This window comes from Cavia porcellus, unplaced genomic scaffold, assembly GCF_034190915.1.
Source record: "Cavia porcellus strain 051 isolate PalLab524CR breed Dunkin Hartley unplaced genomic scaffold, mCavPor4.1 scaffold_19, whole genome shotgun sequence".
Classification (NCBI taxonomy): Eukaryota; Metazoa; Chordata; class Mammalia; order Rodentia; family Caviidae; genus Cavia; species Cavia porcellus.
Window position 1 is genome coordinate 44,554,219 of NW_026947502.1, and position 17,172 is coordinate 44,571,390.

Consider the following 17,172-nt stretch of genomic DNA (forward strand, 5'->3'; position numbering starts at 1 on the left):
TAAGAACCTTAGCAAATGGTATTTTTTTATCCTAGAGAGGCATTTCTAGAGCTAGCTCCCTGACCTTTTCCTGTATGATTCTGCTTAATTTTCATTACATCCTTCTGTACTTAGAAATAGATCAGGTGAGGGTTCCAAGTGGGAGCTGATCATCTTTGTAGTTTGAATTACATGGTTTCCATGCCAAGCCGTTGCCCCAAGGAGAGGCAAGGGAGTTCTGTGAGAGATGTTCTTTCTGTAAGAAACAACATACAGCAGAGTTAAGGTCATGGCTCCTCAGTATTGCCTGTCACAGAAGCAGCTATATAACCTCAGGTCTCAGTGTAAAGGAAACATGGTGCTCTGACTAGGGTGGTGGTGTGGGATGGTATGAGTTGAGAATGTATCTCCTTTTCTGTGGACCATGCTCTGATGTGTAGTGGAGGGTAAACCCTAAAGGATGCACTCAGATATGTTTGTAGTGGAGGGTAAACCCTAAAGGATGCACTCAGATATGTTTGATACCTGGATCAGGGCAGGTTGCCATGGTGTAATCAGCCAAGGTGGGGACAGTCACTTCCATCCCCCATTCTCATATAGTATAAGTACAGGCTCATTCTCTGCTAAGGGTGGGATATAGACAGCTGGGCACTACTAGGCTGGAAGACAGGAAGATGATAGGGGGTTGGCCACAATGAACTGAGGCTCTGAGCCTTGTGGTGTGTGCAGTGCTGCCCCAGCAGACTTGCAAAACACAGATTCAAGGGGAAATTTATTAGAAATTAACCTCAGTTTTTGACCCCTTCTGAACATATGGTCTTCTATGACGGCATCAGTCATGTTCTGCTCTGCACATACAGTCTATCTAGCCTGGCTGCCTGCTTCTTATAGCCGTACCCTGCCTATCTGTTAGGGTGGCAGCAGTGTCCCCACGCAGGCTGGCCTCCAGAGGAGCTCCCAAGAGTCTGAGTTCCTGTTCAATAAGTTCTGGCGAGCCAACGTTCCTTTAGGTCATCCTGACCCTAAAAGAACAATCAGGATGTCCAGAACCCTGACAGAATACTCTCCTATTCCAATCTGAATAGATTTCACCAACTCATACATAAGTTTCACAGGGGACCAGCCATACCTATAGGAATACCTGTGGTCAGTCTCCACCGAAGGTCACTGCCACTGGCCAGCAGATGAAGACACTGAAGTTCAGAGGTTCAGAACCTTAAAGAAGGAGGGTGGCCAAGTCCGGCTATGCCCTGGAGCTGTGGACCTGCAAAGCCGTGCTGGCTGTCCACAGTCCCTTCCCCCTTTCTGTGCTCACCAGGCCACAGCCCGACTTCCTTCCTGGCTGGGCTGCTGTTGTTGCTATTTCTCCCTTGCCATATGTACCCACTCACTAAATTTGCATTAATTATTCAAGAGAAGAATGAGCATGTGCTTTTGAATAGCAACACATCTGCACGTGCATTGAAACTTCTGTAATGAGCCTTCCTTCAAGGCCTGCTGCTTCCGCTCAGCCTGCTTCTCTTTGGTTTGTAGCTACAGCCTCCCTTATTCCAATTTTTGCTATGTTTCCATGTTTTTATTAAATTTGTTCACAATGGCTCATATACTTTCATGTTCCATTAGTAATTTCCTCCTCTGACATGCAGACCAGAATGCAGCCACCCCACACCCTCCCTGTGGCTTCTCAGGCTACACCCATCTCCCACTCATGGCCACCCTGATCCATACCAATGGGAGGGATGTCCAAACCCAGAACTCCGGGAAGCATGACCTCCTTATCTGTTTCCTCCCAGCCATTGCCTTGTCTTAAAATAGGAATATGAAAGTAATACATTTTACAGGTCTCCTTGTTTGGTGGATTGAATGCATGTTATGAAATGCAGGGACAGAGGCTGCAAATGCTGCAGCACTAGTTAGGAGCAAGGCCTCGGTACTGGCCACCTGAATTTAAATTCTGGCTCTGCCATATGTGAGTTGTGGCCCTTGGGGCCAGTTTTCCTTTCTGGCCTCAGGATCCTCATCTATAAAATGAAGGTAATGGAAGTAACTGCTTCCCAGGGCAGTTGTGAGTGCTAAGTGGGCTAAGAGTGGTGAAGCACTTAGAAAGAGGCCTGGCATATGCAAGTGCTACACAAGAATTATCAGCTGTGTCTCTGTTTGGCTGAATCTGAGAAGGCTTCACATATACCCAGTATTAAACTTTTCCTCTGTCCTGGGCTCCCCAGGGCATATCCTGTAAGCTCCCCTCCTCCTCCTCACTTCAGCAAAACTAGAGACCAGAGGGCAGTGTGAGCCAAAGAGTGGGCAGGATAGAGCCTGCTCAGTGTTGATTCCCAGGTTTACCACTCCACCAAGAAAGGGTAGAGAGACCATAAATGTCCTGGATCTTCTTTCCACCCTCTTTGGAAACATAGGGAGCATTCTCATGTATCAGGGACCATTGCTTGTCATTTAGCAAACATCTACATGGTCCTTCAAGGCATATTGCCACAACAGTCTTCCAATTAAGTGTCATTATCCCAGTGTTTCAAATAGGACAGCTAGAACTCACAAAAATTAGATGATAGGTCCAAGGTTATGCAAGAAGTGGCAGAGCCAAGAAGCAAACAGCCATCTAGGGTGCTAGGGCACACTGTGCCCTCGTCACCAGCCACCTGTTCCCCGGGAGTGACATGCTGCTGGTCATGGTTCTTCAAAGAAACGGCAGATTGTGGTAGCATCACCATGCCTTGGGCATGACACTGTTGAGGCTTTAGTGCATGCGGTGGATGGCTCACACCAATCCTCCCCTCAACTGTGTCTGACCATGGCTCACAAAGGGTATCTTTATAAAACCCTATTTCTAACAGGAGGAGATAGCAGACAGGAGAAACACAGTTCCTACTATTGAGTCCAACAGGTTCAAGGTCTGGGAAACCTCACTCTTGTGTCTCAGACAGAGTAGGGCTGTCACTATCTTATAGGAGTATCAGAATAAGGAAGAGAAATAATTAAGGATAATAGTATCTATAGGAGAAACTCAGGAGGACAGACTTGGAGAGCACACAGCATACAACAGAGCACGGTATGGAAGGCAGGACTATGAAGAGAGCAGCAAGAGATGCTCAGGAGTGGCACCAGCACACAGACAGGGACACACAAGGATGATACAGGAGGCACTGGTGTCGGGCTGGGGATTTAGCTCAGTGGCATAAGCACCTGCCTTGCAAGCAGGCAGTCCTGAGTTGGATCCCCGGTACTGAAAAAAAAAAGACCAAAAAAAAAAAGGAGGCACTGGGGTCTACAGCTGTGCACACTCTGACTCCTGACCCATTAAGGCAGGCACCTGTGTTTGCTTGACAATATGCCTTATCAGGTCCCTTGAGGGAGTGGACAGAGATATGGACTAACACATTTCCCCCAGTTCTCTAGCCTTGTGTTTGCCTGACAAATAGAACACATGTACATACATCAACACAGGCTGCCCACCATGAGTGCCCTGGTGCTGGCTGGACTTGATACCCAAGTCTTGCCCAAAACATCTTCTTCAATATCTTCTACCTGCTATGACCTAATTCATCATCTTCCATTGCAAGCATCCTTGCATCCTCCAGGATGCTTTGCCAGGCCTGATTCTCACAGAAGGATGGAGGTTCCAGTCTAAAACCTCAGCTGGTTTGTAACACCTAGCAGCTTGCAATTTGTTTGCCCTCAAAAGTCTCCTGAAGTTCTAAGTCAGTCTGCTGGGGTTGGGGGACTTTTCCTACAGTGCTGTTTTCAAGCAGAGAAAATGGATTATTTATTGAGTGCCTACTTCTGGTTTTGCAGTTTGTGTGAGCTTTGCCCTTACCCTCAGAGGTTGCCAGTGAGGACTACTGATCACCTGTCACAGACAAAATACCAACTTTTGGTGAATCCACAGTTGACAGACCAGCAAACAAGGCCGGGGACAGTAAAGCCATGCTCAGGTGGGTAAATCCACTAATGGCACCTGTTCCAGGCTTTTGCCTCAAGGTGAGGTGGACTTGCCTCTACCTCTCTCAAGGAGTCAGAGGGTTAAGCTGCAGCTGCTATATCAGGACCGGCCAAGGTTCAACCTTTTTCCTGTCCCTAAGGCACAGGTAGCAATTTCACCCTGGTGACTCATTTGGATTTTTCCCAAGTAGATGAGGTAATTACCAAGTAGGATGAACACAGAGTTCCTTAGTCTTTGGTGGACATGGCTCCAGATGGCCAATTTAGAAACAAGTCTCTGTATGTTTCACATTTACAGAGAGTCCTGGACATTCTATTGGACACACTAGATGAATGACAAACTATGGACAGGTGTGACAGCTTGAATAATACCACTAATTTGTGCCCATCACAATTCAGTGGTCTGATCAACCAACAGGCATTTAAAGTATATCCACCAGATGGGTGTCTGTGCAAGTGAGATGCACCAGCCATACAACACCAGTTCTTTACTCTTCTTACATTACTTATCTCTCATAACAACGCCAGGAAGCAAGTAATGTGATGATATTCACCAATGGTCTCAATTTTAGGGAGCCTGCGTCCTTTATGTCTTACCCTAAGGTGTTTATAACTTAGGTAAATCAAGAAATATAAAATATGAAACAGAAGCTGGCTATGGTGGCAGACACTTGCAATCTCAGCACTTGAATAGCTGAGGCAAAATGGCTACAAGTTCAAGTACAGCCTGGACTACAAAGCAAGACCCTTTTTCAGAAGAAAATAAAAAGCCAAAAACAACCAAGAAGAGTAGGGACATAGCTCAGTGGTAAAACACTCCAGTATCACAAAGAAAGAAAAGAGAGACAGAGAGAGAGTGAGAGAGAAAAGAGTCAAGAGTAATACATGTATATAAAAATGGGAAGAAAGTGATAGAGAAATCTTCATTCAGTCATTCACCAAATACCATATTCAGCACAAGATAATACTCATTCTTTGCCAGGTTTTGCCTAAAACTCCTATTGTGCCTATGTGCTTCTGTGCTCATTTTCCAAATACCACAAAGAATCATGCCTCAATTTTCAACTGAGAGACAGTCACACTCATTACCAATGCTACTGGCACAGATATTTCAAGAACAACTAGACCACATCTGCAGAATCTTCCCTTTGTTATAAGAGTTGAGCTTCAGGTACAATGGCTGAAAATCACAGAGACAAACACAGTCTCTCGCTTCAGGAGCACTGAGACTGGAGATGAGGCTGGGGAAGGAGCAAGAAGACAATGAAAGCACAGTTTGTTAGAGCTAGGTAAAGGATGTTTGGGGAACATGAGGTCCAGATTGGGTAACCTGAACTGGGGTTTCCTGGAGGAAGCGACACCTCAGCTGAGCTGGAAGAGATGGACAAAGACAGGCTAAGACAAGAAACAGGGCAAAGATCTTAGATGCAGCAGGGACTGCTTGGGCAGGCCAGGAAGAGAGAGAGAATGGCAGGTGATTTGAGCAGTGGGGATGAAGGCTGTGGGGCTGAGGCATATACAGGCCCAGATTCAGAAAGGCCTCATGCTGACCAGGTGTACAGGCTTTCCCTGCAGCTCATACTGGCTGCTGACTATAGAAGCTAGTTGGCTTCAACCTGGCCCAAGGATAGGACAAGAGCCCAAGCCAAGAAGCAGTCTATAATTACATCAGGTCTGTCTGTGGAAAACCACACAGACACTGGATCCAACTCTAGGAAATTCTTGTTAGCTGGATTCTGCCCACAACCCTTTGCCCACTCACTTCAGAGTGCCTCTTTGGGTGACCATCCTGGTTACCAATACTGTTGGCTCTGAGGACATTGTGAGAATGATGAGCTGCCATATGCAGAGCATTAGTGTTTGTGGGTGGGTGCAGGCGGTACCCAGGAATTTATTTGCAGCTCTGGAGCTTGTGAGTGCATACCACCCCCGCTGCAGCAGCATGTGCAGTGCCTGTGGGCTGTCACATGCATTAATTATCTGGTGAAGGTTGTAAACTACCACTTGCCTTGGCTAGATAACTTTTCAGAAAAGGGCTTTATCACCGTCACAATTAAATGCAACAGCATCATCAAGCTGGAGAAGATGAAAAAGAAAAGAGCTCAAGCCAAAGAATAAATGACATTTCAGAAAAAGCTAAAGAAGTAGATATGGAGACCAATTGTAATTTAAAGTGACAACATGTCAGATGACATAATTGCTGGCTTCTGGTTTTTTTTTTTCAGGTTAAAAAGAGGCAAGCATGCACTGTTAGACAAAAGACCCTCTGGCAGGAATCAAAAGTGTAAGCCTGGGGCAGTCTCTTGACTAATCTGTGCCTCAGTTTTTTTCTCCATAAAATAGGATAATAATAACAATTTTTAATTTGAAAATGATGAGATAAATAAAAAATTAAAAACTGAAAGTGATGAGATAATATAAACTCACAAGCCTGGTATACAGAGTGTACATACATTATAGCTATGATCATTAAGATTCATGGTAAATAAGCAAAACCAAGAACAGAACTAAAACTCTGAATCCTGATTATGATCACATCAGATAAAATAAATAACATGTAGTTTATAGAGGAATGGTGGTACAGATTTAAAACAGGTTGCTAGGGGAGGGAGAGGGATCCTAACTTGTGGTTTTGCTAATTTCTGTGGTGTAAATAGTTTTACTACAATTGCTCTCTAGGTACCAGTGTGAGACTCTGAATACAGGCTGGGGAAGAAGAGCTATATAGTTCATCACTACCTAACATTTCTACCTGTAGGTACAATGGACAAGAGCATTGATAACAGAAGTATGTGGTAAATAATTAAGAAAGAATGAGTTTGAACATTTAACGTATTTTAAATAACACTTAGCTGTAAATTATAAAATTTAATCACCAGGGATCTGAGGATGGAACCCAATTCTTTTTTTTTTTTTTTTTTTTTTTGTCTTTTTCATTTTTATCAGTACCAGGGATCGAACTCACAACTGCCTGCTTGCAAGGCAGGTGCTTATGCCGCTGAGCTAAATCCCCAGCCCCTGAAACCCAATTCTTTGTGCATGTTAAGCAAGCACTCTACCCGAGTCACACAGTCCACCCCCGGAATTCAAAAAAATTTAAATTTAAACTTTAACAATGATTGTACTTAATAGTAGTCACTCATAAATTAACATAACTGGCTTCAGCACACCACTGTTTGCAGAGTACCTGTTACACAGTAAGAGCTCAATATATATTCATTGCTTTCCTCCAGCTCTGACGTTTTCTCACTGCCTATTCATGCCTAGCTGGAATTGAGTATAGAGTCTAAGGCTGGGTTGTAGAGAGCTTGTCTAGCTTGCACAAGGCATTGAGTTCAATCCCCAGAACTGGAAAAAAAAAAGCCTAGAAATATTAGAAGTAAAGAGATAAGAAGAAAGAAATGGTAGAAAAATGCAAGAGGAAGACAGGGCAGAAGCCAGATCTGGAAAGCTCTGGACTCTGCAGAGGAGAAGAGATGCTAAAGAGAACTCTATGGTGGTTCACAAGGATACTTGTCTTCTGGCTGCTCTATGTTGCTCCTGAATGGACAAGACTCTACCTTCTGTTGTAGAGTCTAAATAAGCCTCTCCACTCTCCCTAGGCCAGGGCACAATCAAATGACCTCAGGTGACCAATCAGAATCACCATTGGGGATTTCAGTCAGCAGCACTGATGGGAAGATGAGATTGCTGTATTAAAACCTTCCTGATTGTTATGGTTTGAGAACTGGTGGTCAACTTAACGCCAGCTGGATTACATCAGCATGCATTGAGAGAAGACGCTCCACCTGAGGAGGGTTGCCAGGATAAGTAGGTGGAGAAGAAGGGAGATGTTGAGAGGGGTTGAGGCATTAAGGAGGCATTGTGGGTTCTCCTGAGTTGCTGTCTGAGCTGTTGGTTCTCCTGGAGAAGCTTTAGTGCTCACATTGAGCATTGCTTCCTGGCTCCAGAGGGAAAGAAATGTGCTGTTTGGTCTACTAGGATGAACTCCTCACGCAGCTTCCTGGCACTTACCCGACTGTGCTTGTTGTTGGAGGAGCTCGGGGCCTCCGTGTCGCTGAGGACGGCTGTGGTGCCTTCAGGATAGCTCTGGTCTTTGTTGTGAGTGTGACTTCTCGGCTCCAGCGTAGAACACTTATGCCACCAGCACAGCTCCTTCATCCTGCTGGCATAGACTTTCTGGCTTCCACCACTGACCCTTGGGTCTACCTGGCACGGATCTGTAAAATAGACTGGCGTGAGTCCCTCTTGTGGGCTCTGGGCCTCCAGTTAGACTCGTGGGAAGCATTGTCCTGAGCTCTGGATTTTTATCTGGACTTATGTGGGACATTGCTGTAGGGTTTAGTCTCTTGACTAAATAATCTATGTCTTTGGTGTTGCGGATAGATTTCCTGCATTTTCCTGTGTTAATTTCCAGTGACCATTTTAAAAATATAAACTCCATGTCCTGATCTGAATTGTTCTCTGTGTATAACCCCTGACTACAACACTGATGGTTACAGCAGAGGAGTTGGATCTTTCACTATTTCTCTTGCCTGGTTCCCTGACTCCTGCCCAACATCCATCTTGTTTGTTCAGCTTCCCTTTGGCTTACCAAGTACTCTACTCCTGTTTTTTCTGTGGCAGATCCTCTAGGGTGCATTCTCAACTTCATTATTCCCAGTTTTTGTTGTTGTTTTTTGTTTGTTTGTTTGTTTGTTGTTCAGAGCTGTGATTTGCTAGCTAACACTCACTTCACTTCCTACCCTCCCTGAAGGTGATCCCTGCCAAAGAGGTGTATATGGAAGTATTGGGTAGGACTTCAGGAGAGTGCACCATTTAATCACTCTTCCTTCTACCTTCCTGTGGCTTGGAATGTGGAAATAATAGCTGGAGCTCTAGCAATCATTTTAGACCTTAAGATGATCTTGAGAATTGAGTTCATGTATGGTGAAGAGCCAGGGGCTCTGATGAATTTATGGAATTTCCACATCAGTTTTCTTCTCTCTAGTTTTGAAGTTTCTTCATATGTTTTCTCCTTGCAGAGTATCTCTTAACCACAGCTGAAGCTAATTCTATGGAAACAGCATTCCAAAGTCAAGCATAATGGAACATGCTTGTAATCCCAGCACTCAGGAGGCTGAAACAGATGGATTGAGAGTTTGAGCCTAGCCTGGGTAATTCAGTGATTTAGACAATATCTCAGACTAAAAATTTTAAAAAGGGCTGAGGATGCAGCTTAGTGCAAAGGCTCCAGTGCCAAAAAATGAAATAAGCAAAAGCAAAAAATGCTTTTCCAGTAAAACTCTTTTTGGTTTGAGACATCCAGGTGGGTGTCCACCATTAGGAGGCTAACCCACATTCCCAGAAGTTCCCTCCTCCATGGCCTCAAGCCCCACCCTTGGTACACACTGCCTTGCTAGTGACCAAGCTAAGCCTGCATGCTTCCCCAAAGGACAAGTCAACTTACACTCTGTGTCCTGGCCATGCTGTGTCCTTGGCTGGGCACATTTTTCCCTGACCTTGTCTGCTTTTGAGATTTGACATAAACACCTCCATGGCAACATATCTTAGATGGCTGTGTTTTAATTACCTGTTTACTTGTCTCTTCCCCACCAGATGGGTGGCACCCTAGTGTTTACCATACTGTGTGGTGTGTCCTAGGGCTCAGCACACGAAGCTTGTGTGAAGGAACATACGTTGCAGACATAGGAGGTGGGAGGTGATTTCAGATTGCATAACTATATCCATCAATCTCTTTCTACAAGCCTCCTGCTGCCTACCTGGCTCTTCTAACCCTCCTGGGAGGAGGGGCCCAGGTATCACGTAGGCTAATTTCCTGTCACAAGGCATTGCTGCCCCACATGCATGCCAAATATATAATTTTGAATGGATGAGGTCAGACTTGAGGGTTTTTTTGTATGTTAGCATTGTCCTTACAATGAAAAAATCCAATAGATAATTACTCAAAAAATCCATGAATCTACACAGATATAAATGGTTGAAAAAAATTAATAAATGGGAGAAATAAGAGAAGCTGCTTGTGCAGAAGAGCTCCAAGTTATTTATGTAGCTACTCTTCCCTTCAGGTGGAAAAGCACACTTCCTTCCCTCCATTGTGTTGTATGCTGGCTACTTGCCCTTGGGTGAGTGTAGCACTCACACTGCCAATCCCAGCGCTAGACAAGAAACCAATCAGAAATGCTAGAGTCAGCTGCCTCCATGACTACATGAAGCTTTGAGGGGACATTTAAACACAAACCACAGCATTGACCTTGATCATCTCGCTGAGCTAGCACCTGTCAGGTTTCTGTTCCTTCCAAACTGTAGGCTTTGGAAGGAAGTCACTCTGCACAGCCATATCTAAAGTACAGAGAGTTATATCCCCCACCTTTTACTCTAAATTTGCATGTACGTATATATGCAGAAATGGTATGTACTGAATATAAGTAAAAGTAGCACCATCAAAGATATTAATTATTTATATTGCCAACTAGAAAAATACTAAACACTAGCATACACATAATTTTATTTTTATAAAAGTTTGAGCAAAATTTAATTATAACTTTAAAACATTAAATTTAAAAATTTCAGCCTGTTCATTATAAGATTTTGGTAATCATTAACTATAGCTTGAACTTATCTTTTCATTTAAAGGGAGATTTAGAATAGAAATAAAACCAGAAAAACAAATTGTTTTGTGATCATATGTGAAAGTATTAATTTTTAAAAGCTGTTTATATTGCCTTTAATGGATTCTTTTTGGGTGGAAATGTATTCAGATGTCTAAACCTTGAATAGAATTTCATGTTCAGGTTAGTGGCACTTACAGTCTGGAATGGGGAACTGCTGCTAGCCTGCCCAATTCTTCATTCATATTGGAATCAATATTAATGTATAAAAGTTTCATAAGTTTTCAAAGCAATATGTCAAAGGTTTTTTGAAAAGAATAAAAATTGGAGGGCCTGCGATGTGGCTCTTTGGCAGAATGCTTTCTGAGTGGGTAAGAGAAGGCCTGGGTTCTATCCCAGCACTGCAGGAGTAGGGGGCCTTTTAGTTTACATGTATGTCTATGCATTTCAACATTTTCATTTATTTTGATTAATTCATTTTGTATTGCATTTTACAAAAGAATTGTTAGTTTATCATACGTGATTGAGAAGCATTGTTTTTGGCCATTGAAAATTAGCACAAGATCTTGACTGAAACAGAAATACAAGCTCAGAAAAGAAAGAAAAAGGTGGAAAAAGTTCTAAGTGGCACTTTGTGAAACCTTAAAAACTGCAATAAAAGCATGGAGATTTGTTGAACATGACTCCTCCTCCCCAAATTCACAAAAAGAACATTCCTCTGAGAATTTTTTATTCTCTCTCCATTCCTCCTTTCCTCTCTTTCTTTCTTTTTTGTCCCCCTCTCCCTTCCTCCCTTCCTTTCTTCCTTCTTTCCTATTTTTTCCATTCTCGTTTCATTACATAGCTAAAACTGGCCTTGAACTGGGATATTCCTGCTTCAGCCTCCCAGAGTGCTGGGTTTACAGGGGTGTGGCAGCATGAACAATTTTCTGAGGAGGATTTAATTCTGATCAAAATAATAAAAATGACCAAAAGCACGATTTGTAGCAATGCTGTAAGCACAACAGGTCCAGTGGTGCTCTCACAGCTGTGCGGCCTTTATCAAATGGAGGCAAACTGGCCATTATCACAGGAGAATGTGTATAGATTTCCCCATATTCTTGACTGGGTTGCTCTCATGCCTGGCACAACAGTGCTGGGTAGGCTGTGGAGGCAAAGGAGCCCCTTAACTGAGAGCACAGTTCTTTTTTACTTTTCATGCCAGAGATCAAATTCAAGGTCTGGCACTTGTCAGACATGCACTTATGCCACTGAGCAAAGTTCTGAAAGCAAAGTTCTTGAGCCACACAAATTGACTGTGAATTCTGACTCTGCCACTTATTTGCTGGGTAGGCCATTCCCTTCTGGCCTCACTTTATCTATCTGTAAACTGTACTTAGTAATACTTACCCTGGGTGGTTTAGAATTTTTTTTTTATCAGTACCAGGGATTGAACTCACGACCGCCTGCTTGCAAGGCAGGTGCTTATGCCGCTGAGCTAAATACCCAGCCCTGGTTTAGAAAAATTATATATGAGACAGTGAGTAGCTTGGGGCAGAGTTTTCTAGAAGATGCAGCTGTTCTGGATGCACAATGATAAGAGCCCTGGCTACAAGTCCCAGACAAAAAGGGTACCACAGATGAGAAGAGAACAAAAGATCATCCCTGGCTTGGACTTGCCGAGCCCTATAATCTCGACAGTTCTCTGAGGATCACTTCGTATGTTTCTGGGGATGGGCTGGGGAGGTGGACAGTAGCCTGGGGCTCAAGCTAGAGAGCAGAAGCCTGGGATACACACTCCTTTTAAGTCCTACTGTAGGTTGCTGGGTGTCCAAGTGGGATCTGCTCACTTTCACTCAGGGAGGGTTTGGGGAAACAGGGTGGAAGTGAGACTTGGAAGGGACCAATTAGTGTATCAAAGAGACCTGGAACACCCTGGAAGGTGGGGAGCTTTATATGAATGGGAGGGGCTGGGGCAGCCCTAACTCAGTGAGGATGTTTCCTTGCCTTAGTGAATCATTCCAATGTCCTTGTGGGATAGCCCCTCCCCCACCCTGTAGATACTATCCCCATAATTCTGTATCTTTACATTTCCTCAGAAAATGAAATTTTAAAGTTGGACTCATTATGTAGTGTCAGCTGGCCTCAAACTTCTGTCTCAGTTTCCCAAGTGCTGGAATTTCAGGTGTGTACCATCATTCCAGGTGATTCTGGCTAAACAGTTTAGTTCAGAATGTTCTTAAACAGTGATCGTGAATGTATATTGTTCCCTTCAGGCAGTCGGTCCTTGGGTCTCTCATACTGTTCCTCCTTGGGCCTTGTTTCCTACAGACACCTCTATCCTCTTGCTCTTACAGCCTTTTCTTCCCTCTCTGCATTTTACAGATGAGGAAAGTGGGCTAGAAACTCAGACAGGTTGCACAGCCTGCTTTAGAGCCACTGGGCTGTCATATAGGAGAGCTAGCATTAGAACCCAGGCCCACTGAACATTTTTCTCTATTCTGCTGCTCCCTGCTCTCTCCTCCCCAATTCTTAACATTTAGGGGTCAGCATAACCTGCTTCGTGACATTTTATTTGGCTGAAAAGTACCCATAGCACATCTTCCAATCTCACTTTCCCTTATTTTAGCTTCTCCAGATTGGTTTGCAGGCTGCTTAGTGCCATGATATGCGTGGTAACCGGGCCTGTGTCTCTTTGGTGACATCAGCTTCCATGCTGTATTACTATGTGCTGTTTACGAATTAAAACAGTGCTTGCTACGGCTGCACATATACTAAAATTGGAACAATATAGAGAAGATTACAATGGTCCCTGAGCAAGCATGACTCGCAAATTCGTGAAGCATTCCACATTTAAAAAAAGAAAAGAATTAAAACACAGTGGGTGTTTCTGCCCCCCCCCCCCCCAATGGAATAGTCCCTCTGAAAACAGCACTCTCCCTAGATCAAGGTGGCAGGGGACTTTTCAAGAGGAACTGCTCCTGGGGCTCAGTGCAGCTGCTCTGCTAACACACAGGAAGTGCTTCCTGAAAGCTTCCTAGCAAGGGCAGCAGGGCGGGCCCATCTGGTGCAGTCAGGAAAGGGGGAAACCAAGTGGCACTCTCTTTGTTCAGGGTTTGAGTGTAGCAGACTGTGCTAGAGAGGAGAAGGAGAAGATTCAGCCTTGAATTCCAGCCCTCTACCTGAGTCATTCTTTTTATCCGAGTCCCAGTTTTTTACATTCATAAAATAGGGAGTGATGGCAATAGGGTCACCATGGACCCTATGAGGTTTAAAGATAGTGCTTACAGAGGCAGCCATCCTAATACTACCATGCTCTGCTGAGCCTCTAAATGTTCCTTCCATCCTTAACCAAGTAATTAGTACTCTACATAATAATGCTATAGCTAATTAATAACATCTGTATGTCAAGCACTTTCCTGCTTTATATGGTTTATTTCTTGCCCATAACCATCTGATTTTATGTAGAATTTGTATAAGCCCCATTTAATGGGTGAAGAATTAGGGCTCAGAGATGTTCAATCAGTTGCTCAGAGCTGGAAAGCTGGTCAGCACCAGTAGTCATCTGACTTCTATGCATGGGCTCCTAGGCACCCAAAGTGTGCCAAGAGATAAGGTAAGACAATCTGCTGTTGCCTGGGTTGGTCTACCCTTTTTCCTCTTTTAATCTCTTTGCCTAATTCATTGTATCACTTTCTGTCTTTTTCTTATTTTTTTTCTTTTATTAAGAAGAATCACCTGGAATGATGGTGGAACCTGAAATTCCAGCACTCGGGAGATTGAGACAGACATTTGAGGCCAGCTAAGGCTACATAATGAGTTCAAGGCCACCCTGAACTGGATAGTTCCCTGTCTCAAAAAAAAAAAAAAAAAAAAAAAAAAAATCATTGAAGCTGCCCTTCAAGAACATCAACTTCAAAAGTATCAACCTTTTATTGTGTTAAAAAATTCCCCAATCCCAGAGGCTTAAAACTACATATGTTTTATTTGCTCACAGTTCTGAGGTTGGCCAGCTAGGTTGTTCCTTGCTGGTCTTTCCAGGCCTCATGTGGCTACAGATGGCTAAGCACTTGGCTGGGTCCTATAGTCTCACAGGCCTGGCAGCTGAGTGTTTATTGGTCAAAGTGCCTCAATTCTCTTTCACAGGCTTACTCAGGAGGCTAGCTTGGACTCCAGTAAGACAGTGGAAAACAAAAGCTGCACAACCTCTGGAGGCCCGGGCTTTGAATTTATAGAATGTGATGATTCTCTTAATCAAAGTAAGATTTGTCCACATTCAAGCGATGAATAACTAGATTTCACTTCTTGTTGGGAGGCCAATTAGTGGCCCTTTTTAGTCTATCACACTGTAACTCTTTCCCCAAAGATGATCTGATGCAATCCCTTTTGTGTCTTCACTACCCTCCCCCTTCTTCCATATTATTCTTACATTTTTAATAATAATCTCTCACTTCACATCACCCAAAGCTTTATTCACTCATTCAACAAATAAATGATTCTGTGTCAGGGACGCATTAGTTAACAAAACAAAGTCCCTGCTCTAATGAATTTAACATTCTAGTGGAACAGGCAGACTCACAATAAAAAAAGGACATAGTGTTGGACTGGAGTGAACAACAGGAGCTTTACATAACAACAGCAGAGTAACAGGATGTGTAAGAAGATGGGTGGAGGGCTGGGGATATAGATCAGCAGTACAGAGCCTGCCTGGCAAGCCAGATGTGTCGTTACCAAAAAAAAAAAAAAAAAAAAAAAGGCAGGGCAATGAATGGTTCCCATTACACACACAGGGTCAGAAGACATCAGTAAAATGACATGTAAGGGGATGCTTGAAGAAGTCAGGGAGGAAAAAGTTCTTGGTAGGACACAGAAGTTCAAAGGCCCCAAGGCTGATTTTGAGAGATACAATCCCTCACAATTTTACATGCAAATCAGAACAAAAAGTACACAAAATCCGACTTTAAAAAACAATAAATACTTAAATATGTAAAATCTTACTAAAGAAGTATTATACCTGATTCTGTTGAGAGTGAAGTTACAGTTCCTGAGAATGTACTGGTTCTTCTGGGTATTTACCTTTCACAACTATGTGCCTATCCTGCTTGTCTGTTCCTGGCCTTGTGGCAAGGATCAAAACGACAACACAAAAGTGAAAGTTGCCTATGCTTCTCTTTTCATTTCCTACCAAAAAATGCCAGTGATTTTTTTTTTAAAGAACACAAATCAGTTATCACTTCCTGTCTGAAACCCTCTAAAGGTTCTCTGCTGCCCAAAGAATATACTCCAGGGATGTGAGTGTGGCTTACAGGCGCTTTCACTGTCTGGATTTTTCAATCCCTCCGACCTTAAATTCTATGGTTTCCCTCAACCACACAATACGTTCAGATCTTTCATCTGTCAGTTGTGTTCTGAAAATGGTTCAGGCCATAAGCCCTTTGCCAATTGACCCTTGCCTCTTTCCAGGGCCTGGAGAAGGCCTTCTCCAGCCTCAAAACCCAGGGCAGGGGACACTACTGAGCAACTGAGTTCATTTAAAGTAAGTCATCCTTCTCCCTTTTACAACATCTTCCAAGATCAAAAAGGGCCCAGCACTAGATGGGAGCCATTAAAACTATCTCTTAACCTCAGTTTGCTTATCTGCAAAATGGCCCAAGAACCCTTCATTGGCAGGTGGATGTAGACCCCTAAGCAGGTTTGCCCTGGTGAGGAGAGGGTGCATTTGGGATTTAAGGACAGGAAGAGGTGGGGGGGGCTCCCTGAAGTCTGTACAGTGCGCAGGCAGAGTATGCGGCCAGCGCGCCCCCATGATGGCCACTGGGCCACTCGAGGCTCGACCTTGCCATCCAAGGTCAGGGATTTCCTCAGCAGCTTCAGCCCTGCGGTGACTTCGCCTACTCTACACTCTCCAGCCAGGGGCGCGCGGCAATTGTCTGCGCAAGCGCGGTCCCAGGGCGCGCATGCCCCGCGCTTGGGGGCGGGGTCGGTGCCGGGCCGAGGCGCCATTGGGCGTGCGCGGCTGGATGGGGGCGTGTGTATGTGTGTGTGTGTGTGGGAACGCGCGCCTCACTTCTAAGGCGCACGCGCGGACCCGCGCCGACTCAGCACGGCCCGAGGGCGCGAGCCCGCTGCCGGCCTGACCACCGTGCGCCCGGGCGTGCGCGTGGGAGGGAGATCCGCAGCAGTCGCCGGCGCCGCCCCGTTGCTGTCAGCCTCTCCTCAGCCTAACGCCGAGCCGCAGCCTGGTGAGTGCGGGGTGCGGCCCCTGAGGAGCTGATCGCGGACTGGGCCGCGGCCCGAGGGCGAAGGCAGAGCGGGGCCAGATCTGCTAGTGCGGGCAGCGGAGACTGCCCCGCCCGCGTTCCCGGCGGCCCGCAGCAGCCCTTGGAGGAGGGCAGGCCGGGGACTGGAGGAAGCCGGGGCGCCAGAGGGGCTGAGCCCGCAGGGCCCTGGAACGCTTAGGGAAGATGAGGCTAGGACGCGAGGAGGCCGGGGGCGCAGGGAAGATGGGCGAGAGTGGGGACACGGGGGCCCAGGGCGCTCCGGGTTCCCGCAGGATGTTTGGGAGGCGCAGGGAGACGGGGGGAAGTGAGGAGGCCGGGGGGCGCCTGAGGGGCCTGGGGCACCCGAAGGGCCGGAGGCACGGGGCCAG

At 45.1% G+C, this 17,172-nt stretch overlaps 1 protein-coding gene and 1 non-coding gene across 23 annotated transcripts in view; both read left to right on the forward strand.

The window, feature by feature from the left end:
* Nucleotides 1–13,273: 13,273 nt before the first annotated feature.
* Nucleotides 13,274–13,380, forward strand: LOC111757836 (U6 spliceosomal RNA). Its single transcript, XR_002792102.1, has one exon. It is a non-coding gene; the product is annotated as a U6 spliceosomal RNA (small nuclear RNA).
* A 3,212-nt stretch (nt 13,381–16,592) lies between these two features.
* The window catches only part of Ptk2 (protein tyrosine kinase 2), a 333,580-nt gene continuing 333,000 nt past the window's right edge, over nt 16,593–17,172 (forward strand). For 11 of the 22 annotated variants that reach the window (XM_063230999.1, XM_063231000.1, XM_063230988.1 and 8 more), the window contains exon 1: nt 16,595–16,765. The gene's annotated coding sequence lies outside the window, so the exon portion shown is untranslated. Of the gene's footprint in view, nt 16,766–17,172 lie in introns of all 22 variants that reach the window. The other 11 variants (XM_063230987.1, XM_063230989.1, XM_063231002.1 and 8 more) reach the window with 3 other exon arrangements.